This window comes from Fundulus heteroclitus, chromosome 22 (assembly GCF_011125445.2).
Source record: "Fundulus heteroclitus isolate FHET01 chromosome 22, MU-UCD_Fhet_4.1, whole genome shotgun sequence".
Lineage (NCBI taxonomy): Eukaryota > Metazoa > Chordata > Actinopteri > Cyprinodontiformes > Fundulidae > Fundulus > Fundulus heteroclitus.
In genome coordinates, this window is record NC_046382.1 from 394835 (window position 1) to 419382 (window position 24548).

At 42.1% G+C, this 24548-nt stretch overlaps 1 long non-coding RNA gene and 1 other non-coding gene across 3 annotated transcripts; one reads left to right on the forward strand and one right to left on the reverse strand.

Moving 5' to 3' along the window:
* The first annotated feature begins 2399 nt into the window (after positions 1-2399).
* On the forward strand, positions 2400-5129 carry LOC118557118. Of its 2 annotated transcripts, XR_004927610.1 has the most exons (5): positions 2400-2589; positions 3798-3925; positions 4042-4462; positions 4885-4977; positions 5071-5129. It is a non-coding gene; the product is annotated as an uncharacterized LOC118557118 (long non-coding RNA). The 2 variants fall into 2 exon arrangements; XR_004927609.1 differs by lacking the exons at positions 2400-2589; positions 3798-3925 and having other exon boundaries at positions 3933-4462.
* A 4470-nt stretch (positions 5130-9599) lies between these two features.
* On the reverse strand, positions 9600-20523 carry LOC105923596. Its single transcript, XR_004927616.1, has 3 exons — positions 20480-20523; positions 19790-19963; positions 9600-9639 (listed from the first exon to the last, which is right to left on the reverse strand). It is a non-coding gene; the product is annotated as an uncharacterized LOC105923596 (transcript).
* Between the last annotated feature and the right edge of the window lie 4025 nt (positions 20524-24548).

The following is a 24548-nucleotide window of genomic DNA, read 5'->3' on the forward strand; positions in this document are numbered from 1 at the left end:
CTGGCCACATCTTCCTTTATCAGGGCGTTCTGACAGGGGACAATTCCTCAGTCCCAGTTGTGCAAATGCTGTCAGAGAGACACGACATTAATGCTATTGCAACATGGCTGACAGAATGGCTTCGTACGGGTGCTGCTGTACCAAAGGAAGCCGTGAGTGACTTTTCTCTGGCTATTCTTGGTGCATTGGTGAAGGCCTTCACTCCTTACCCTGATCTGAAGACGTACATCAACGAATGCTTCCGTGTGCTACTTGGGAACCAGTCTGGGAAACTTCCGCCTTGTTTTATCAGGGTGGATGTCTGCACCAAACAATAAGGCAATTAAAGTATACAGGCTTATATAACGCAGAAAACATACCCAAACTAAAAACAATAGCAAAAAACCTGCCAAAAACAAATAATCACACGGTTAGCCTCTAAAATCGAACAACACTGTAAGGAACAATCTCCTAAAACGTTCCTTTGTCCACCTAAACTAAACCTTTAATTAGGCTGAAGGACCACTCCAATTTTTACTAGCTTTATGCATGAAGTGGGAAATATTGTTCAACTATGAACATATTGACTGTGTTATCAGCTGAAAGTATAAAGCATATAGATTGAATTAGAAAAGCCTAAAAAAATAGACCAATTTGGTTTGTTTTGTATTGAGCTCAGCACAAAAAACGTAGCGCTCCGCAAAAACTATTGGGCTGCAAATCTTAATTAAACATTTGAGTTTACTCCAAGGTTGTCGTTGATAATTGAAAAAAAATATGGTTGCTATTGCCCTGGTTATATAAGACTTGTGAATTATGAATCAAGCTTTAAAAAAAACGAAGAGCTCCAGTTCATTTTGCAGTGTCGGGCTCTGATGACTTCCACTGTCGAAATAAAATTCATAATATCTCCGAAACCAAAGCAGCACAAACGCCAATTTTAACGGCACAAACCTGCACAAACAAAGCACAAAAAAAGTAGACCAGTTTGGTCGGATTCGAAGCAAAATGGGGGGGATGGTGAACTCTGGATGACCTTAACAAATATTCTTTAATATCTTCAAAACCAAAGCAGCACAAACGCTAATTTCAACGGCACAAACCTGCACAAACGGAGCACTAAAAAAGTAGCCTACCGTGGTTTGTTTTGGATCCAGCTCAGCACCAGCAAAGAAAGAAAAACTTAGCGCTTTGTTTTGAAGCGGGGGGCTTGGATGACGTCATCGTCTGAAATTAAAATTCATAATATCTCCGAAACCAAAGTAGCACAAACGAAAATTTCAACGGCACAAACCTGCACAAACGGAGCACTAACGAACTAGCCCACTTTGGTTTGTTTTGGAGCGATATGGGTGGATGGTAAACTCTAGATGACCTAAAAAATAATTTTTAATATCTCAGAAACCAAAACTGCACAAACGAAAATTTCAACGGCACAAACCTGCACAAACGGAGCACTAACCATTCAGACTATTTGCTGAATTTTTTGACGTGGGTGGGGTGTCAGCTTCACACAGCTACGAGCCACGACGGGTCCGCGCCCTAGTTACGTGAGCGCGCAGTGAGCGCGTGAGCGTTACTTTTCGCTTCTGTGCTGCATTCAGGTACCGAACTCAGTTTTTTTTATTTGCTCTTTGCGTGAAGCGGCCAGTGTTTAGTTTCCAGGCCCCAACGCACCCAAGCGACGTACAGGCCTGCAACGGGGTAATTTTCTGGGTTTAGTTATGATGAAAGCCGGCATAGCTCATAACATTTAATGGGTATTTTGTTTTTGTATTTGAATTGAATGTTTGTTCATGTCATTGAAAGTGACTGATGGACACTGTTTGAATTGGAAGCGCTGAAGGGTATTTTTTTCAGTGTTAAGGGTATTTGTGTTAAGATACATTCATTTTAAATGTGCAGTGCTTTAGGAGCACTGTGAATTTATTTGAGCTTTGACCTCACTCTTTTGAGTGAGCATTTTGATTCATTGAGAAACACAGTGAAGTGTGTTTTGCATTTATTTAAATTCTGTAATTTCATTTAACCCTTATTTTTTAGTAAAAAGACATTTCCTTTTGCAATTCATTATTTCATCGTGATATTCCTACTGGGTTAAAAAATATATATATTTGTGCAGAATATTTACAAGGGTACTCATAACAAATCCAACAACAACGACTGCAGTTTTATCACCACTTAATGATAAGAACTCAGGGCGCCCCATATTAAGTTGAGTTATATGTTTCGGATGTTTTTGCCAGCACAGCTAGCAACAGGATGCACCATAGACCACCGTAGAACTACAAACAGACAATAAACAGAACAATGAATTTACATCCACACAGTCAGTGAATAAAAACTAAAATAAAGCTGTAGAATTATAGTCTACTGACCACTTTGCCCGCTTGCAGCTCCGAATGGGAGGGGGATCACTTTAGCTTTGAAATATCTTGCCTTTCAACCAGAGCCATAGAGCTAAAAAGAGTCGCGACACTCCCATTGGACTCCGTTGTACGCTGTTTGCCGCCCACTTCCGGGGTATGCAGCCTCGCATAGTTCCAAAAAGCCATTCTATGGCGTCGGACATCATTCACTTCCATTGCTGACTCTCGAGTAACTTCTGAGGTAAGTTGATTAAATAGCTACCTGTTTTGAATTGTCAACTGTCTATATTGTATCATAGGCCATTTATGATGCATATTCTGATCTTTTGTTGTATGTACACAGCGTAATTATATATATATTTTTTATCTTGGTAGACGACCGATTGCCTGCTAGTTTGTTAGCTTGACTTGCCTTCTGTGAAGGTAACGTTATATCCAGGGGTAAATTGATTAAATAGCTACCTATTTTGAACTGTCAACTGTCTATATTTTATCAGAGGTCCTTTATGATGCATATACTGATCTTTATTTGTATGTACACAGCGTAATTATATATATATATATATATATATATATATATATTATCTTGGTAGACCACCGATTGCCTGCTATTTTTGTTAGCTTGACTTCGCCCTCTGTAAAGGTAGCACTAACGTTATATCCAGGCGTAAGTTGATTAAATAGCTACCTCTTTTGAATTATTATTTGTCATGGTTTTCAGGTGACGAGCCCACATGCAGATACGAACGGGAGGCAATGCACAGTTTTAAGATAATTTATTTGGAAAACAGGCAGGTCTACGGACGGAACTACAGTTGAATCGGCTGGGTCAGAACGTCACGGCTGGAAAGTCTGCAAGAGAGAGTGAGTGAGTACTCTGAAGGAAGAACCCGGAGAATTGCTAGAAGTAGCGCTGCTTACCATTAGGCTGGGCGGACCTAACCGGGAAGAAGTAGCGTCAGGAGAACTCTATGATACTACTCTGCTGGAGATAGGCGGCTAGTGGCTGAGGGCGGCTGATGTAGCTGGCGAGGAATCCTGAGCGAGCCTCATCGGCAACGGTTGACAGATGGATTGACCAGAGTGAACACAGAACCAACAGAACCCGGGAGAGGGGATCTCAGGCCTCGCTGGGTAACTTCCAGGAAGTATGAGGGGAGCGCCAGAGCAAAATCTGAGCAGGCAGGTTCCGCTGGTCTGTTTCTTCGGACGAGACGTCAAGACAGGTGAGTGCATCCAAGCACCAAAATCACGACTGGTTAAGGCTCCGGCGTCTTCCATCTGTCAGCGCTCTGCTTAAGACGCCAGAGGAAGCCGCCTGCAACGAGCTGCAGGTGTGGACCACGCCTCCTCAGCCAACTAGACACACCTGAGGAGTAGAGTTAGAGCAGCCAAAACACAGAGAACCCTGACATTATTAAGCCACGACTTGTTTCCATCGCGTTGTAGCTCCAGCCAGCATAAACACCAGTGCATGTGTCGCTTGTCCTTGGTGGTCAGGCAGCGTGATGTTGCCAAATGGCCTCCCCGTTCCCAGATGGACCTCCACGCCTGGAGTAATGGACATTTCATCTAAGGTAAGCACACACTCTCTCTACATTTCACTCATGCCACCTGCCTTCAGCCTCAGCATCTCAAACACTTCCCCCAAAACTCCCGGCTCCAGCTTTACATGTTGCATCCTCCTTTGCAGCGTGCGGATGTTAGGCAGTGGAATTTGCATTTTCTGGAGGGTTTTATAACCGGTGGTGCCAGTGGTAAATCTTATTTTTATAGCTTTTTTGTCTCCTTTCCCCACCGTATTCCTCTCTTCTTTTCCTGTCCAAGGGCTGTCATTTGGTCTCTGTTAAACATTTGGGTGAACTTCTGATTAACTAAATTGTTCCTCTTTCTTAGCGCCAAATTCATTCTTTTTTGCTGTGCTAGAGCCCTCTCTGCTCTCCTTCTCATTAACTTCTCCATTTTAAGTTGCCTTATTAGGTCCTCCACAATTGCACTATTAGACCCTGGCAGTCTGGTCCCTGGAGCACCTGGCCCTGGCAAAGTTGGTTCATCGTTGCGGGCTCCTGACTGACTGGCCCTCGGCACACACATCCCTGGATCACCTGCCCCTGGTAAAGTAGCCTCTTGGTCGCTCTCTCTGTCTCCTGTCATGTCCCTTTCCTTGCCCTCAAAATCCACCTCAATTTCTCCCTCAACCTCTGTAACAATAACAAGGTAATGTTGCTGTTATATGTATTTTGCATTTGCACCTACTGTTATCTTCAATAAAAGGGTACACTACACTCCTATAGAAAACAAATTAAAGCGAAAAATTACTGTAATGTGAATCAAATCATCTGCCACAATCAGAAACCAAAAAAATGTATAAACTCATCTACTGGCAATGGTTAATTTGGTAGAAATTTTTAGATTATCTACATTCTGTATGCAAATCCTCAGAGAATCCCTGAAGCTGGATGTATTAATATGAATGTAATGTCTCATTAGGAGTGTAGTCTATCCTTGAATTACATTAAATGGGGAATATTTTTAGTGTCCAGGACTCAGATGAAGAGGATGTTAGTATGCGTTGTTGAGAGGAACTGCCCTACAGTGACTGGCCATAGTGCTTACTGGAACTCTACAGGTGTGAGTCTGATGTATGCAAGAGAAAGTATTTTTCTAGGCAGTCCTGAATGAACTGGCTTTAATGAACATATTTGTGCCTCTGTCTCAACAGATCTTGCTGGACCAGCAGTATCGTTTTTGTGGCCATCACAGGTTTCAGTGGAGCACCCCAAAAAAAAATGGTTACGATACCTGTTCTTAACGCCTGTTTACACATTTGTTGTTCTTGTTCACACATACAGTACGTATGTTTATTATTCATGCTTGTTCCCTTTTTTTTTGTTCCACATTGTTCATTTTTATCTTATGCCAGATACCTTTATTATTATTGTTGTCCTTCCCTTCAGCCCTGATGCACTCTGAAGCCTGATGTATGTGGAGGATTTATTTTTTTTAAATGTATTTATAATATTCCTCCCTGTTCCTTCACTTTGTTCTTGTTTTTCCAGTTAGATACACACATTTACACACACACACACATCTTGTTGTCTCACTCAGTATTTTTTATTAAACAATATTTGAATCTTTCATCCAAGCTTAATGAGTTGTTATTATTTAATATATTTGATTCTTTGTGCATGGCTTAGTATTAAAATTATCAATGTTGTGTGGCCAACTCGTGCCTCATCAGAAAAAGTGGGTGTAAATGCTGAATGGACTATTCTTTCTCAAAAAAGCAAAAAGCAACAACGGAGTCCAATGGGAGTGTTGCCTGTCACTGTTTCTCCATCACTCTCTGCAGCTAACCTTACTCTTACTCTGTGCATTAACCCAGAGACGTAGAGAAAAATCTTAATAGCTCTGCACTTACCTATAGACCCAAACATATAAGCATAATGCTTTTGATAATATGTGAATGGCTTAATCTTAAAATTATATTCTTAGTCTTAACATGATCATGTTTCACGTTGTGGTCTGGGGGTGACCACTTATCAGAAGTGAGCTAGCTGCTAGGTGAATGCTGAATGGACCACGGCAGACCTAACGCTACCACGAAGGTAAGCTAATGGCTGAATGGGAATTTATAAGCAAAATCACGGTAATCAATAATACAGCCCAGTCACCATAAAATGAAAATCATGAGACATCTGTCATCACATGAATGATATGGAAAAGAAAACTTAAGTTAGAGCCGTTCTAGCCTGTACTCCTGTTCATACGAACATGAACATAAGCTTTTCCCCCCAAAAATGTAAAACGTATCTAAGTAATATACAGCTTTTTGTTGTCACCCTGCCTCTCAAAATGGAAAAATGACATTAACAAATATGTAATCATGCAATAACAGCTGAAAAAGTAGTAGGGTGTATGTTTATATATGTATTAACCGTTAAATAACGCAATTGCTGCTGTCTGTCCCATAGAAGAAAATGACAGCCAGCGTATGTTTTGGAACTATAGCGGTCTACATGAACCACGTGACTGCCCTGGCGGTGACATCAAAGAGTGTCGCAACTCTTTTCAATCTCTATGGCGCTGCTTTCAACCAACCACGGTAACAACAGCTTCAGTATGTATCATGAAGAGAAAAAAAAGGAAGTCCAAAAGACCGATAACAAAAATGTCAAAAGAAAAGAGGGAGGCCTCTAGTGGTCAAACTAGGTACAGCTGCATTACACAAAAAACTAAATCCACAGCATTTTGATTGGTTATAACAAAAGTTCAACTAGAGTCCAGCTGTCCTCTTTTTACTAGTTCTAGAACTTTCCAATCCCCCATACTCTCATCAACATATTTTCAAGGTTTGGAAAGATGGAACCTAAATATTTAATCATTGCTTTTTGTTTCTGCTGCTGATTTATTCAACTTCAGAAATAGTGTTGAGATAAAAACAAAAAAATGTTTTATTGAAATAAGCATCAGAGTTTTATTGAAATAATAAAAATTGAGCGAAGCAAGTGAATTTGCAGGAAATGTATAAAATACAGCATAAAGTCAGTTTATTTTACACTAAAAAAACAAAGTAGAACAGCAGCAAATGTTCAAAAGAAACATTTAACATTTTAATCTAAAAATTCTTTAAAATATAGAAGCCACCAGAAACGGATACAGTTCAATGCTGGAGAAAAACTGGCAACATTTCAATAAAATCTGAGTCATGAAAGTAAAGAACCAAGAGAGAAAGTCAACATCCTGATATTCAGAGTAAAGCTGTTACTGGAAACAGGCAGGAAAAACATGTGGTTCCTTTAAGAGTTTTTCACTGGTCTTTTTTGTCTCCTACTAAGCTGTTTTTTTTAAACCCTACTCAGAAGGTAGTAGAGTGGTTGTCAAGTAGAGTAGAAGCCATTCTTGAGCAGACTGCTAGTCAGTGATTGGCCGTGGGTGTGGGCAGTCAATCAGCCGACAGTGGAGCGAGGGGAGAGGGAAACACCGGATTCAATACATTGAAGGCTGTGAAGTTTTTTCTATAAAGACTGTGGATAAAAAAAGTTCTTTACAGCTGCTAATCTAGCCAGTTTTTTGTGTGCGGTTGAGGTCAGAGCTGCTGCTGCTGCTGCCACCTTCTGGTGAGAGAAGCGGCGTAGAATAAGCACAAGCGGTGGTGTGGGGGCAGCTGGTAGACTGATTTACACGGGGCATAAATCAGTCTGGAAAGGATCCATCCCTCCGGCCCAAAACAGACCGGACCAATCACAGCACGGGAGATGGGACTTTGCAATGCGTCACTCTCAGTGGCAGAATTACCCATAATCCAGCAGCACTTTTCTGCTACCATAACAGTCAAGATATATTCGGAGATGCCTTGGATGATTAAGAAAGTGAATGTAAGTACAACATTTATCCTATGATTTTTTAGACAAAAGTGTGAAAAAAATTGCTTATTGGAGAGTTTGTTCGATGGCATGACAGGTTTCACGGACGACAAATTGAAAAACAGAAAACGGTGCTTGGAGTTATTTGGGTCACATCTGTAGTTATCTACTGGGTTCTAACCTATTGACGCTGACCCTGTGAGTCTCGTCTTTGAAATCAAGCTCTACCAGCTCCTTACCAGACTGAGTCCAGGCTAGAATTTAATGTTTTGAGCAGATAAGTCTGTCCTCCCTCTCTGATTTTTATCTTTCTCTCACACAGAGACGTCAGAGCCTGATCTATGACCTAGATGTTTATCCAATTTATTATTTTATCCTTAAAAACCTTCAAGACATTGTTGCATTTCTTGCATTTACATTATTTTTATATTTTAAAGAGTCTATTTATAATTTCATCATGTTTTTATTCTAACGTTTCTCGCACTTTCTTTAGAGTGATGGCACATAATAATATGCTTAATTGGAGAAGGGTGCAAAACAGCAGGTGTGAATCAAAAAGGGGTACAGTGGAATGGAACTCAGGGAGGATGAGCAGAATGATGCAAGGTAGACAGGGTGATGTAAAAGTCACATTAGAAGAGTTTCACAAGAAAACTGATTGAATCCATGAATGTGAAAACGTAATTCTGAGTGAAAGAGACAGACGTGAACAGACTGAACTATCTGTTCAACAGGGAGAGTGTTGGGATTAATGTTTATACTTCATTAACCAATTTATCATGTTATGATGTAGTAATGTGAGCTTCTGATATAATCATATTACTCACATGATAGCTGAAACAGAAGACACTCTGTTTCTTCCCTTCCTGAAACAAGAAGACTCAGCTACAAGATTATGTGCTGACTGGACGTGACTGCTCAGCTGTGTATCTTTGTTGACAACTGAGGCTGTAACTACCTGTTTCCCCACCCTTCAGAACAGCCTCAGTCATGTAACTAGGGAAACGCCCCAAACTTAATAAAACCGAGGAGAACGCTGGGACCGGCAGAGTGGGTTGGAGATTGTAACTGTACGGTCTCTTCCCACTCTCCTAGAGAATGAAACCAAACTAATTGTCTTTGTGTCTTTCTTTCCCTGTGTAGTATGATGTTCTAGGTGCTTAGACCTGACAGAGAGGCTTTCTCTGACAGGAGGAGACTCTTTAGACTCAATCAGCAAAGAAACACTGAGGAACCAGAACTGAACCCAAAGCCAAATCCAGGATGCAGAGGTTCAGTGAATGTGGTGTTGAAGGTGTGGAGGTGGATCAGAGAGTCAGAGGAGACTCTGTAGAAGGACAGAATACCAGCAGGACAGTCCACATACACTGCTACTCTGTGGGAGACGGAGGAGGAGGAGATGGATGTTTCTCTGTTATTGTGACAGACAGAGTAACCAAGAGCTTCAGAGCAGCTCAGACTCCAGGAGTGATCATTCAGTCCAAACCAACAGTCTCTAATGTCTCCTCTCCTCCTGATTCTTCTGTAACTCACTGATATCTCAACATCTCCACTCCACTTGACCTCCCAGTAACAGCGACCAGTCAGATCATCTCTACACAGCAGCTGAGGAACATCAAATCTGTCTGGATGATCAGGATATCGCTTAGGCTTCTCCATCCAGGTCACCTTCCTGTTGTCTTCAGACTGTTTGAGGTTTCTGCTCACTGTGTTTGTGTCGATTGTGAGTTGACAGGAATCTGATGGAAAGAACAAAGACAATCCAGCTGCAGTTATTGATAATTTATTGATGATGACTCCTGAATGAGTAATGGACAGTCTGAAGATGGTTGAATGTGAGCTGCTTTGTTGTCATGAATCAAATAAAAACACACTTACATTTCCTCAGACCTGGTGTCAACCATCGGACTCCAGCAGGCTCCACCCTGAAAGGAGGAGGGGGGTCAGACCATCAGTCTCTTTCAGCAGCAAACATCCACTGGCTCCCTGGAGCTTAGAGAATAGACTTTAAAATACTTCTTTTAGTTTATAAATCACTGACCGACTTGGCACCACAACACATTACACAGAGCTGTTGTTGGTGTATCAACCCTCCAGACCACTCAGATCTTCTGGTTCTGGTCTACTTTGCAGAACCACAACCCAACAAGGAGAAGCAGCATTTAGTTCTTATGCTTCACAAATCCAGTACAAACTTAAAAAAAACTGCAAAGCAGGCAACACACTGCGTTCCTTTAAATCAGAATCAGAAATACTTTAATAATCCCAGAGGGAAATTGTTGTTTCAGTACAATCGCCAGGGGGAGACGATTTACTGAGGCCTTGCTGCCATCAAATCACAACTGAAAACCCCGTGTTTAGAGTGGCGTTCGGCCATAATAACAGGAGCATTGACAAACATATTTGATGTGTATAGATGTTTTCACCTGATACAATTTATTGTTTGGCACTGGTCTGAAAACCATTGACTGTTTGATGTGTTAATGATGTTTTTATGAAAATAACCCCCACACCATTACACTACCAACCTGAACCGATCCATGCTTTCATGCTGTTGACGCCAAATTCTGACCCATCGAATGTCGCAGCAGAAATCGAGACACGTCAGACCAGGCAACGTTTTCAAATTTTCTATTGACCAATTTTGGTGAGCTGACAGCAGTGGCACCTGGTGTGGTCTTCTGCTGCTACAGCCCATCTGCCTCAAGCTCCAATATGTTGTGCATTCAGAGACGCTCTTCTGCATGCCTTGGTTGTAATGATTTTTGCGTTTGTGTTGCCTTTCTATCAGCTCAAACATGTCTGGCCATTCTCCTCTGACATCTGGCATCAACAAGGCATTTGCGCCCACACAACTGCTGCTCACTGGATATTCTCTTTTTTTTCCGACCATTTTCTGTAAACCCTCGTGATGGTTATGCACGAAAATCTCTGAATTTCTTAAATACTCAGACCAGCTTACCTGGTACCAACAACCATGCACCGTTCAAAGTCCCTTAAATCCCCTTTCTGATGCTCGGTTTGAACTGCAGTTTGAACTCATGTGTACATGCCTAAACACATTAAGAGCCTGCCATGTTATTAGTTGATAGTAATTTGTGCTAACAAGTAGTTGGACAGGTGTACCTAGAAAAGTGGCCGGTCAGGGTATATGTAAAAATCTTAATTTGATTATATGCTAGAATGATTTCATGTTCAATGAATACACAAACGAGAAGGCAGAAGAGGATAAAAGGAGAGAAACAGATGAGACAAGAAGCTAAAAGGGACAAAACGTAAAAGAAAAAGAGGAGAGGGAGCAATATAAATGGCTATATTTGCAGTCACCGACTCAACTGGTAATACATTACGTGATCCGGGAATTATAAACAACACTTTATTTATACACCGAGATTTCTACAAATCTTTCTACACATCAGAAATAAATCCATCAAATAATGACATCAAGGCAAGGCAAGGCAAATTTATTTATATAGCACAATTCAGTACAGAGACAATGCAAAGTGCTGTACATGATTAAATTATAGGAAAACAAAAAAAAGAACATTAAAAAGAGTAAAACAGTTTAAAACGGCCAAGATGGTCTAGTGCGAGTCAATACCCTACAGCAAGAGTCAATACCCTACAAGCTGTTTTAAGAAAGTTAATGTATAAGTTTATCTGCAGGTTAAATGCATCTGGCAATGATGTTATCTTGTCACTTGCTGACACCACACGTAGTGCAATCCGATACCAATCTAAGTTGTGGAGACACTGGTATTCCTGCCTTCTTAAAGCACCTATCTAATTGATAATGGTACTTGTATTGTTTTTTTTTCTCCTTCTTATCCATTTATTCATGTTTTTATGTATGTATTTATTGGACCATGAGTCCGGAATAAAGTTTATCTATCTATCTATCTATCTATCTATCTATCTATCTATCTATCTATCTATCTATCTATCTATCTATCTATCTATCTATCTATCTATCTATCTATCTATCTATCTATCTATCTATCTATCTTTAACTAGAACAGTCAAAGGCAATCCTAAACAAATGTGTTTTACATCAAGCAATTTCTGGATAAAAAAACACTTCCTAAATTATCAGATAGTCAAAGAATTACCCTGGACTCACCGCATACAATAGTTGAAGTTCAGGAAGCTTTAAAAAGCATGCTCAATAAAAAGGCTCCAGGTCCAGATGGTTTCCCTACTGAGTTTTATAAAGAATTCTGAAATATTCTGGCACCAACGTTCCACGTTATCCAGTCTTCCTCTTCTGTTTTGTTGTTTGTCACACTATCAATGCAGAATTCACCACAGTCACTCTCATCCAGAGCATGAACCTTGTTTTGCTGGTCTCAATTTTTTACAGCAAGGGGCGTAGTGATTGTATTTGTTACATTTGTTATGATTTTTCCAAAAGCTGGGACTCTTTTTGGAGGATGTTGTGTGTCACATCGACCAGATGTCTTTCCTTTTCCATCTCTATTTGTCTGTCTGGATCCCCATTTCTGCTCAATGGATATTTTTTTTCATTACTCTGCTTGTCTCCTGTTTTACAGCATTCACACTGCTGCTTTCGCTGGACAGTTTTTTTTAAACCAGTTCAGTTTTAATAAAAACTAACTTTAAAAGCTTCAGCTTTATTTTAGAAATAATCATGTCACCGGAAAACGCAAGCATCAATATCCCATCAGTGTATAAAACCCTTGTGGAGATAACATTTGTTATAACCATAAAAACACACTTAAATCACATTGGCAATCACATGGTATCAAAATAGTAGCGGGGCTACTCGGTAGCTCCATGTGTTTAAAAACACAATGTAATGCATTGTACAAATTTTAACTTTCCCTACAAAACCTTTTGGTGCCACGTGTATGTTTGGTTCAGTTTGGCTATCCAATGAAGAGCAGTGGTCCAGGGAAATTCTTCTTTCAGTGGCAGGCTAGCAGCTTAGCAGCAGACATGTGGCCATGAGCTAGCCAAAATGTGGCCGAGATAGACAGCTCCAAGGTCCTGCAGGTATTCTCTGATGCGGTTGCAGTCGAGTCCCTAGCATGCAGCAGGCGATTTCAGTCCTTTTTCCTCCCAGCTTGGGAAAGTGGTTCTTGTGCTGACCTTACAGCCATTCCACATCGTCTGGAATCAGCTTCCAGACAATGACTGGTTTTGGCATTCTTCACTTCAGTGGCTTGGAGCCAAGAAGTTGGGCTGCAAACTTAGCTTCTGATTCTAGTCGACAGATCTCCGAACCTAGTTGAGTCGTCCGGACGAGGAGAGATTTTTCCCCTGTGCATCGGGCCCAATGAGGCCCCATGTCCTGCTAGCTTATGCAGGCAGACTGTCTCCTATCCAGGTCTCCAGGCAGACTTGTAGAGTCTGAGTGCCATGTGGGAAGTAAAGAAGACTGAGGAGTGGTCTGGCACAATAGGGTAGTTCACGCGTGACGTCCGCGCTACTTCCGGGTCCCGCGTGTAGGCAGAAACAGGAATGTTCTCACATTCTATCATTACAAAACGGGTGAATTAGAGCGTGCTTTTAGTTAGTTTATTTTCGAAATCTAAACAATGCCTACGACTTGTTGTGTTCCCGGTTGCACACAGAGACATTCCAAATTGTTGGATGTACATTTCTTAGTTAGCTCTCTCCAAAATGCAGCTCACATAAGAATAACTCATCCTCAAGTTCATCTTCTGTCACCATGTTGTGTTTTATCTGTTCTGGGTTCTTGAATAAATTACAATTCTACTTGAAGATGGTCTTTTATTACAGGCAAATCATTTACATCATTTACATGACCAGAGCTCTCAACTCTAACGCAATGACCATTTGACACATAATTTTCACTTACTTTACATGCTCACATGCAACACATCGCATTTCTCACGCATAACAATAACAAAGATTAAAGCAGAAACGCTTCCATCTCTTTCCAACTTTAAACAGAGGAGGGCTCAAGTTTCAACATTCAAAAACTTACAACACACCAATAGGCTGGATTCCTGCTGAGTTTCACCCCATTTTACATCTCCATTCATGCGAACACATTCCTCCTGTGAGCCAGTAAAACTATGAGCCTAGCAACTCTCCATTGAAAGGCCGTGACCAGTTCCAGGTGAATCTAAATGTAAATTTAAGGTCTAACCAGGCCTCGCCGGAAGGTCTATAAAGCTTGGAACTCCACACTACTCCAGAAATTGTGAATTGAGAAATCTTTCTGGATGGGGATCAAAAAGTATTCAGCTTCTGAATAGAAGTCTAGTTGTTTTATTTTTTTAACTGATCATAGCCTGGATGAATGAGAATCTTACATCTGTAAATTGGCTGTCCGGCATGAACATGAATGGTCCTGTAGCACAATTTATCACAAACAATAGGCTACAGATAGGTCTGTCTCCATTCAGAAACTGTCGCTACATCCTTACTGATTTTGCAGGATGGTGGGCTGTACAGTTTAGCCAAAAATCAAAAAAGCAATATCTTTCAACAATAATTGCGATTTAATTTTGACTTTTCCCTGGATTAACCACAAGCAACAAAAATGCCCTGTAGATAAAGAACTATTTATAACAAGAAATATCCCTGTTTTTATTAGTCAGTATATTATTATTATTATTATTATTATTATTATTATTATTATTATTATTATTATTATTGCACAAGTCACTATCACTTTACTTGGATTTATAGTTATACATATGTATATATATGAACATGTATGTATATATGTATATATATACATGTATGTATGTATGTATGTATGTATGTATGTGTATATATATATATATATCATATTACCTTCTGTGGAATGTTAAATATATATATATAAAATGTGTGTATATCTGGAGCATGTAACAACAGTAATTTCCCTCTGGGATTATTAAAGTATTTCTGATTCTGATTCAATAGAATAGTTTTATTAGTTGGACATCAATCCTTGTTGTACATAAAGTGCAATCAACAAACAAGTCTATGTATTAAAAAGTCTGATCGGTACGTAATGCTATGGTGAGAATCCTGAAGGTTTCTGGTAAAAAAAAAAAAGTATAAATATAGAAACCCTAAAACAAATAATAAAATTAGATTTTCTCACTGCTGCAACTCCCTCGTCTTCCATGTGGAGGCCTCGTCTTCCATGTGGAAACCTATTTTCAACAGCTACTTCCGGCTGCGCTTCCAGGCGGCGGCTAAGAGCATACACTTCGACCTCTGGGGAACATTTTTTAATAAAAAAATGCCGCCAAACGCGCTAGAAATTACTCATCCACCCAGCCGTTTGGTACACGATCGCCAACACCTGCTGGAACTACGACCATGCAGTGTTTTTGGACTTATAACCACCACTACGATGGACTGTTTGCGCGGCCATGGGATACTCCGAGAACAAGTCCCAGAGGGCCTACGAAGCAGCGGACTCGCCAAACACTTCACGCCGAAGAAGGGCCAAATGTAAGCGTTGTAGCCAGCCGGAGAAACGCGGGTGCCGCGGGGGTTTAGCAGCCAGGCTGAAGGCTAACCCATTCAGATCGCCGCTTCCTTCCATCCTGCTGTCAAACGTCCGCTCACTAGACAACAAAATGGACCACCTACAACTACAACTTTCTGCAAAGAGGGAGTTTAGAGACTGCTGTGCCCTCATCCTGACCGAAACATGGCTCACACCAGAAATCCCAGACCACGCCGTTAGCCTGGAGGGACTAGCCACCTTTCGCACCAACAAGAACAGAGAACTCAGCTGTAAGTCCCAAGGAGGACTGTGCACTTACATCAATAACTCCTGGTGTAAAAATGCTAGAATAATAACAAGTTTTTGCTCTCCGGACATCGAGATGCTAACTATTAGCTGCAGACCCTTTTATTTGCCCAGAGAGTTCACTGCGGTTGTTATCACAGCGGTCTATGTCCCTCCCAGCGCAAACACAAAAGAGGCTATGAGCGTTCTCTACCGGACCATCTCAGAGCTGCAATCTGCATACACGGAGGTCGTTTTCATTATTGCTGGGGATTTTAACCAGGCAAATATGAAAACTGTTCTCCCTCATTTCTACCAACATGTAGATTTTGCAACTCAGGGAGAAAACACTCTAGACTTGGTTTACACAAATATTAAAGGCGCATTCAAGGTAGCCCCCGCGCCCACCTAGGCTCATCTCTCTGTGATGCTATTCCCAGCATACAGGCCCCTGCTGATCAGAGCCAAACCTACAGTGAAGCAGGTGAGGGTGTGGACCGAAGGAGCAATGGAGGTGCTCCAGGATTGTTTTGAGCTGCAGCAACATGTGAGGACAAGATCGACATTGATGAGTACGCCATGACTGTGTCAGCCTACATCAACAAATGCATTGAGGACGTCAGCACCACAAAGACCATCATCACCAGAGCCAACCAACGAACCTGGATTACTGAGGAGGTCGGCCATGTGCTAAAAGCACGGAACTCAGCCTTCAAGTCTGGTGACAAGGAGGCTCTGAGGACAGCGAGAGCCAACTTGAACCTTGCCATCAAGCTAGCAAAGCGGAACCACGATAAGAAAATCCAGGAGCTTTTCCATGATGGCAGCGACACCAGGAGCATGTGGAAAGGCATACAGGCGATCACTGAATACAACACGCCCTCCCCCCGGTGGGTGAAGTTGATGCTGACTTCCTCAATGGACTAAATAACTTCTTTGGGAGGTTTGAGGCACTAAATAGCACTCCAGCAGTGAAAGCTGTCCCCCATCAGGAAGAGCAGGTCCTCCGCCTTGACACTACCGACGTGTGGAAGACTTTGAGAAGAGTCAACCCGCGGAGGGCCCCAGGTCCCGACAACATACCTGGGCAGGTGCTCAAAGAGTGTGCAGGTCAGCTGGCTGGTGTCCTCACAGACATGTTTAACACCTCACTGGACCAGGCCACAGTGCTTGCATGCTTTAAGTCTGCCTCCATCATTCCAGTGCCAAAGAAACCTCAAGTCACCTGTTTCAATGACTACCGGCCTGTTGCACTGATTCCCATCATGATGAAGTACTTTGAAAAGCTGGTGAAAGAACACATCGTCTCCAGTCTTCCTCCAACTCGATCCGATCCAGTTTGCCTACCGACGAAACCGCTCCACTGAGGACGCCATCTCCTCTGCTCTTCACCTGAGCCTAGCACACCTGAAGGAGAAGAACACGCACGTGCGGCTGCTGTTCCTTGACTTCAGTTCAGCGTTTAACACCATGATCCCACAACATCTGGTGGGAAAACTGGAGCATCTGGGCTTCAGCACACCCCTTCAACTGGCTGCTAGACTTCCTCACCAACAGACCTCAGTCAGTCCGGGTCGGACAGAAAACCTCTGATGTCATCACCCTCAGCATGTGCTCCCCTCAGGGCTGTGGCCTGAGCCCCCTGCTGTTCACCCTGATGACGCACGACTGCGTCCCCAGGTTCACCACCAATCACATTGTGAAGTTTGCAGACAACACATTGGTGGTGGGCCTGATCAGAGATGACAACGACCAGGACTACAGAGAGGAGGTGGAGCAGCTGGTGGGCTGGTGCAGAGACAAGAACCTGATCCTGAACGTGGAGAAGACGAAGGAGATCATCGTCGACTTCAGGAAGAACCGGCCCCACCACGCTCCACTGCTCATCAACAGCTCAGCTGTGGAGGTGGTCACCAGCACCAAGTTCCTGGGGGTGCACATCACAGACAACCTCACCTGGTCTGAGAACACCATGTCACTGGTGAAGAGGGCACAGAAACAACTGTACTTCCTGCGGAGGATGAGGAGAACCCACCTACCCCCGCCCATCCTCACGACCTTCTACAGAAGCACCATAGAGAGCATTCTGACCAGCTGTCTCTCTGTGTGGTGTGGAGGCTGCAGTGCCTCCGACTGAAAGAACGTGAGGAGAGTGGTGAGGACAGCAGAAGGGATCATTGGGGCTCCTCTTCTCTCCATCAAGGACATCTCATCTCAGTGCTATGTGTCCCGAGCCCGTAACATCATCGGGGACCCCTCACACCCCCACCATGGACTGTTCTCCCTGCTGCCCTCTGGGAAGAGGTTCCACAGCACCCGCTGCAGGTCCACCAGGTTCTGCAAAAGCTTTTTCCTTGTTGCCATCAGACTGTTGAACTGCTAGAACTGCTGAAACCACAAAATGGACTCTTACTGCCGAAGCCACAAAAGGGACTCTGTACCACATTCACATATTGCACATTTGCACATATGCCATCAGACTGCTGAACTGCTGAAGCCACTTAATGGACTGTGAACTGCTGAAGCCACAAAATGGACACTGTATCACATTCGTATATCTGCACATTCACACATTTGCACATATGTTTCAGACTGCTGAACTGCTGAAGCCACAAAATGGACTCTGTACCACATTCGTATATTCCACGGTTTTAAAAATACTCACCTGTACACTGTGAATCGCACACTGTCTATTTCCCCAGCATTGCTTACATTGTTTACAACATAAATCACTGCTGCACCCTATCATAAAATTTACTGTGTATCCAAACGAAATTTTGTTCTGTACGCACTTTGTGCTTTCAAAATGACAAATAAAGTTGTCTAAGTCTAAGTCTAAGTCATATTACCAACACCTAAAGGACTTGTCTTTTACATTAGTTGCTACATAGCCAAAAATTGCTGACCTCAACGATTTAGGAATGATGTTATTTATAATTGCGACTGTATTCCAAATGTGATTAATTATGCAGCCCTAGATGGAGGCTCTTCTTCTGCTTCTGGGTCTACTTCAAGTCCTTAGTAATATTATTAATAGGAAAGCTTTTAATTGATAATTTTACTCATTCTTTTGTTTTAATTGTAGCACTGAGATTCCTTGGAATGATAAGTGCATTACAAATGTATTATTATTATTATCATTATTATAATTATTATTATTATTATTATTAAAGATAGAAGTTAGTTTACTGAAAAATGTAAAATATGAAATGTGTTAATGGTCATTAGCAGAAATCAAACTATTTGAATTAGTTGAAATGTTCAAGATAAAGAAATGTGTAGTTTGCATGGATGTCCAAACACTCCCTGAAAAGTTTAAGTAGCATGTTTGTAAACATGTTTGTAAACATGTTCGATTTTTAGCAGTTGGTGATAGTTGCTTGGACAAAAGTTGTTTCTAAGTCTGTTAGCATTAGTCTCATCTACCAGAATTTTTTTCCTGATGGAAGTGGGACAAGCAGCACATTACCCTGGTCAGTGTGATCTGTGTAAATAGAGTCATAACCCATAAACTCTGCACAACATTCGTATATTGCACATCTCGCATCATTGCATCTCCATCTAGCAGTACAAATGCTGCCAAACTCTTAGTTTTAAATTCTGTACATACAAATGTTTTTTTAAATATTTACCTGTACACTATGACTTTCTCCTGCATTGTTTACATTTCAATTGTTTTACTTTTAAATCAGTGCTGCACCTTATACTGTATTTTAAATCTACGGTAAATTACAAGCTGTATTCTTGCATTAATGCCCTTGCATAATCAATTTCTGCACATAGAAATAGTTTAAAAAATACTCACCTGTACAATGTGACTTCTCTTGCATTGTCTACATTTAAATTGCTTACTTTTAAATCACTGCTGCACCTCATACTGTAAATTCAATTGTTCTGCAATTTTATAAGCTGTATGCAACAAAATTTCGTTCTGTACGCACTATGTGCATACAAAATGACAAATAAAGTTGTCTAAGTCTAAGTCTAATATGTTTGACCCCTTTCTGGACTGGCAGCTTTTGTTCGACAAGATAGAAAACCAATGTTTACTGATCTCTATTAGGATCTGTCTAATAGCCATCAGTTCTGCTGCCTTTAGTCGGTTTAACCCAGTGTGTTTTAATCAATTGAAAAATCTTTTTAGCAGCATACAGATATGTGCTAGCCCAAAACATGTTGCTTCAACAGATTTATTTTAAAAGTGGTTGGATCTAATCTTTTAACGATTTTTTAAAAACTGTTGGGGGCCGTGGTTTTGTTTTCTGTCAAACTGACTAAAGGACAGAGGAGACGTTTCTCCCTCTTCCTCCTCTATCAGACCTTCTCTCCACATACAGCCGGTTCCTCAATACCTGAGAGCTTCCTGTCTCCAGTGTTGACTCTTCATTTCAGCCGAAAGCAGCGTCACTCCTGAGTCTCCTGGATGATTGTAGCTCAGGTCCAACTCTTTCAGATGGGAGGGGATGGAGGTCAGAGCTGAAGCCAGAGAAGCACAGCTTTCCTCTGAGATGAGACAGCCTGACAAGCTGCAGACACACAATTCAACACATAATGAGAACATGAGAAAGTTGAGGTAGAGCCCTAATTCTGAACTGCTAATTTTCAGTGGGGATAAACCTAACAAACTATTGATCAGCAGGTGAAATATCAATCAACCTGGATTTTGTTCTGTAGGTAGTAAAAAGTAACATATGACACATGTAAACACATGAATCCTAACTAGAGGTCAACTGGGAAGGAAACTCTGCAAAGTGACACAGACTCTGCAGAAGAGGGTGGCTTTAAACTTTCTTCAAACTGGACCCAATACACCAAAGATTAACTGTTGGTCCCAGTAGAACCATAGTTCTGGTATTTAGACAGCTTTATTCTCATTTCAAAAAAATGCTGAGACAAAGAATAAAGCGATTGTTTTTTATTCATAGAGAATATAGGTAGGACCACAAAAGTTAACAAACCTATCAATGAAATAACATTTAGATAATCTTTGATAGCAGGTAATGGACAGAAATTTGGTTTTAACAGGATTCAGAACTTTGTACCTGAGAGTTTCCAGTCTGCAGTTTGGACTCTCCAGTCCAGCAGAGAGAAGCTTCACTCCTGAATCCTGCAGGTTGTTGTTACTCAGGTCCAGTTCTCTGAGACTGGAGGACTGGGAGCTGAGAACTGAGGACAGAGCTCGACAGCTTCTCTCTGAGAGGTTACAGCCACTCAGTCTGAGACACGCAGAAAAACCTGGTATCAAATAATTTCTTATACCACTATCCATCCATCCTTCCCAGGTTTATCCCACCAAGATTGACTCCCACTCCATGCAGTTATTCCTTCCAAGTTCCTTCCAAGTAGTAAGACACTGGATGACTCTTACCTTAATCCTTAATTTTAATGATAGACATTCACAAGCTTTGCTTTCTAGACCGAGGGAGAATGGCGTACCGCAAGCGAGCTATTTTTAGAACGTGATGTCACGAGACGTCATATCACGTGGTACGCGGTAGGGCAAGCTTGCTCTGTCCTCCGCTGTTTCGCTGTAAAAGAGCTGTGCATTACCCTTGGTTTTACTCGTAAAACGACTGCTTTTTCCAAGTCTAAGACCATGGTTTTTAAACATTGTTGCTATGGAACGTGCAACAGCAACTCCAGGTAGGCTGATCGGCCGCATATGAAGGATGTTTTCTTCAAGACTGCCAAGGAGAAATGTGTGCGCTGGGTACACCGGTGCGGTCAGCCTACACAACAGTTCAACCCGGAAAAGGTTACCAAATTCACATACATATGTAGCAAGCATTTTGTTGGAGGAAAGGGCCCAACCGAAGAACATCCTGACCCAATTCCAGCGACATCAAGTAGTGAACAGGTAAGAGTTTTTTGAATACCATTTACCTTTGTCAACCGAGCGCCTGCTACCATGATAGCATATAGGCTATCATGGCAGCTGAGATGTAAACAGTTGTTTTGTAGCTACTTATTGGCAACATATACCGATTCCTGGACGGTGATTACAAACAGAAAAAAAAAACGGCAGACGACGCCATGAATGCCGAGCAGGGAAAAAAAAACAACGACTTACCGTTAGATCAACTCGGCCTGTTTTCCGGTCTTTTTAAGCCCTCGACACTCAAGCCATCGTTTGAGCTGAAGGTTGGTGTGTTCTTCGACAGTTCGACCAGTAAACCGTGCGCCTGGGACATCGTCTTGGGAAAGTTTAACGGCTATAAAGTCGGTCATATCGCTGTTTCTGTTGCGCGTGTAATGGCTGGTGGCTACGGGCGCTCTCTGCCTGTTTGCCCTACCAAAGCGGCAAGAGGCGTTGCTCTTGAGATGGTGACGTCACGTGCGCGGTACGCCATTAAGAGTGAATGTTATTGATATTAATAATTAATTTTCACAAGTTTTCACTTGCACATTAAAAAGTTACAGCAAACAAGAAATCCAGGCAAACTGGATCGGATTGGTCCAAGAGGTCACGTAATTCGAGTTTTGCTGCTCAGGCAATCAGATCGCCGTATTGTCACCTGTGCTAGTTCAACCAGTTCATCATGGCTGCGCCCGTAAGTTGTTGTTTGCATCAGTTTCTAAACAAAGAAAGCCCAATAATTCTGGTGCCATTTGGCAGAGACCTTGATGCCAAGGAAATCCATTTCCGATACGCTTATCCCTATTCGGGTCGCAAGGGGTGCTGGTGCCTATCTCCAACTGTGAATGGCCGAGAGGCGGGGTACACCCTGGACAGGTCGCCAGTCTATCACATGGCAGAAATAGCCTTTTTAGTCTTTTGTCCAATTTGATATTGCCAAATATACATTCATTATTAACTTTTGACTAAATTAGAAAAATATTTGTGGGTCCTGTATTTGTCTCGTAATTCTTATTATGTGATAACTGTTTAAAAGTTTGGTTAGTCATGTTGTTCGAAAAGTGCTTAAAGATACATTTAGCTTGGCTACATTTCATCCGTTCAGCCAAAAAAGGAAGCTAATATCAAGAATAAAACTGGTTTGTATTCATAGGGAATAAAGGTCAGACAAGAGCAGTTAACAAATCTGTTGAAATAACATTTAGATCATCTTTGATAGCAGGTGTTGGACAGAAATCTGGTTTCTACAGGAAGGAGAACTTTGTACCTGAGACTTTCCAGTTTGCAGTTTGGACTCTCCAGTCCAGCAGAGAGATGCTTCACTCCTGAATCCTGCAGGTTGTTGTTACTCAGGTCCAGTTCTCTGAGACTGGAGGACTGGGAGCTGAGAACTGAGGACAGAGCTTCACAGCTTCTCTCTGAGAGGTTACAGCCACTCAGTCTGAGGAGACAGGGGGAAACATCTCGTATAATTTTAGAAATAAACTGAAGCAAGATGAATCAATATTTACCTCATTAGCAGATTTCTTAGTACCAGAAATAGAAGCAGCAAAAATTTGTGTCCTTACAGAGCTTTGTTGGAGGCTTTAACCAATGGCAGCAGCCTCAGAAGAACCCCCTCTGAAGCAGAGTATTTCTTCAGGTCAAACACATCCAGGACTTCTGTTGATCGCACTAAGATGAAACCCAGAGCTGACCACTGAGTAAGAGACAGATCATCTGAGGAGAGACTTCCTGAACTCAAAGACTGTTGGATCTCCTCCACTAGAGAACAATCATTCAGTTCATTCAGACAGTGGAACAGATTGATGCTTTTCTCTGCAGATACATTCTCACTGATCTTCTTCTTGATATACTGAACTATTTTCTGATTGGTCTGTAAGCTACTTCCTGTTTGTGTCAGCAGACCTTGTAGGAGTCTCTGATTGGTCTGGAGTGAAAGTCCCAGGAGGAACCGGAGGAACAAGTCCAGGTGTCCATTTGGACTCTGTAAGGCCTGATCAACAGCTCTCTTATGAAGAGACTTTAGTTTAGGTTTCTTAAAAGTGGACCACCTCTTAGATTTTTCTGTTTCTTCCATCAGGTTGACAGCAGAGGTGATGAAGGTCAGATGAACATGAAGAGCAGCCAGAAACTCCTGAACACTCAGATGGACGAAGCAGAACACCTTGTCCTGGTACAGCCCTCTCTCCTCTCTAAAGATCTGTGTGAATACTCCTGAGTACACTGAGGCTGCTCTGATATCGATGCCACACTCTGTCAGGTCTGATTCATAGAAGATCAGGTTTCTTTTCTGCAGATTATCAAAAGCCAGTTTTCCCAGAGACTCAATCATCTTCTTGCTCTCTGGACTCCAGTGTTGATCTGTTTCAGCTCCTCCATCATACTTGACCTTCTTCACTTTGGCATGTACCACCAGGAAGTGGATGTACATCTCAGTCAGGGTGCTGGGCAGCTCTCCTCCCTCTCTGGTCTCCAACACGTCCTCCAGAACCGTAGCAGTGATCCAGCAGAAGACTGGGATGTGGCACATGATGTGGAGGCTTCTTGATGTCTTCATGTGGGAGATGATCCTCCTGGCCTGCTCCTCATCTCTGAACCTCTTCCTGAAGTACTCCTCCTTCTGTGGGTCAGTGAACCCTCTGACCTCTGTCACCATGCCAACACACTCAGGAGGGATCTGATTGGCTGCTGCAGGTCGTGTGGTTATCCAGAGGCGAGCAGAGGGAAGCAGTTTCCCCCTGATGAGGTTTATCAGCAGAACATCCACTGAGGTGGACACTGTAACATCAGTCAGGATCTTCTGGTTCTGGAAGTCCAGAGAAAGTCGACTCTCATCCAGACCATCCAATATGAACAGAACCCTTAGTTGTTCAAAGCTGCAGATTTCTTGGGTTTCAGTAAAGAAGTGATGAACAAGGTCCACCAAGCTGAACTGTTTCTCTTTCAGCACATTCAGCTCTCTGAAGGTGAATGGAAATATGAAGTGGATGTTCTGGTGGGCTTTGCCTTCAGCCCAGTCCAGAGTGAACTTCTGGGTTAAGACTGTTTTCCCAATGCCAGCCACTCCCTTTGTCATCACTGTCCTGATTGGTTGATCTCTTCCAGGTGGGACTTTAAAGATGTCTTCCTGTCTGATGGTTGTTTCTGGTCTGTGTGGCTTCCTGGATGCTGTTTCAATCTGTCTGACCTCATGTTCATCATTGACTTTTCCAGTCCCTTCCTCTGTGATGTAGAGCTCTGTGTAGATCCTG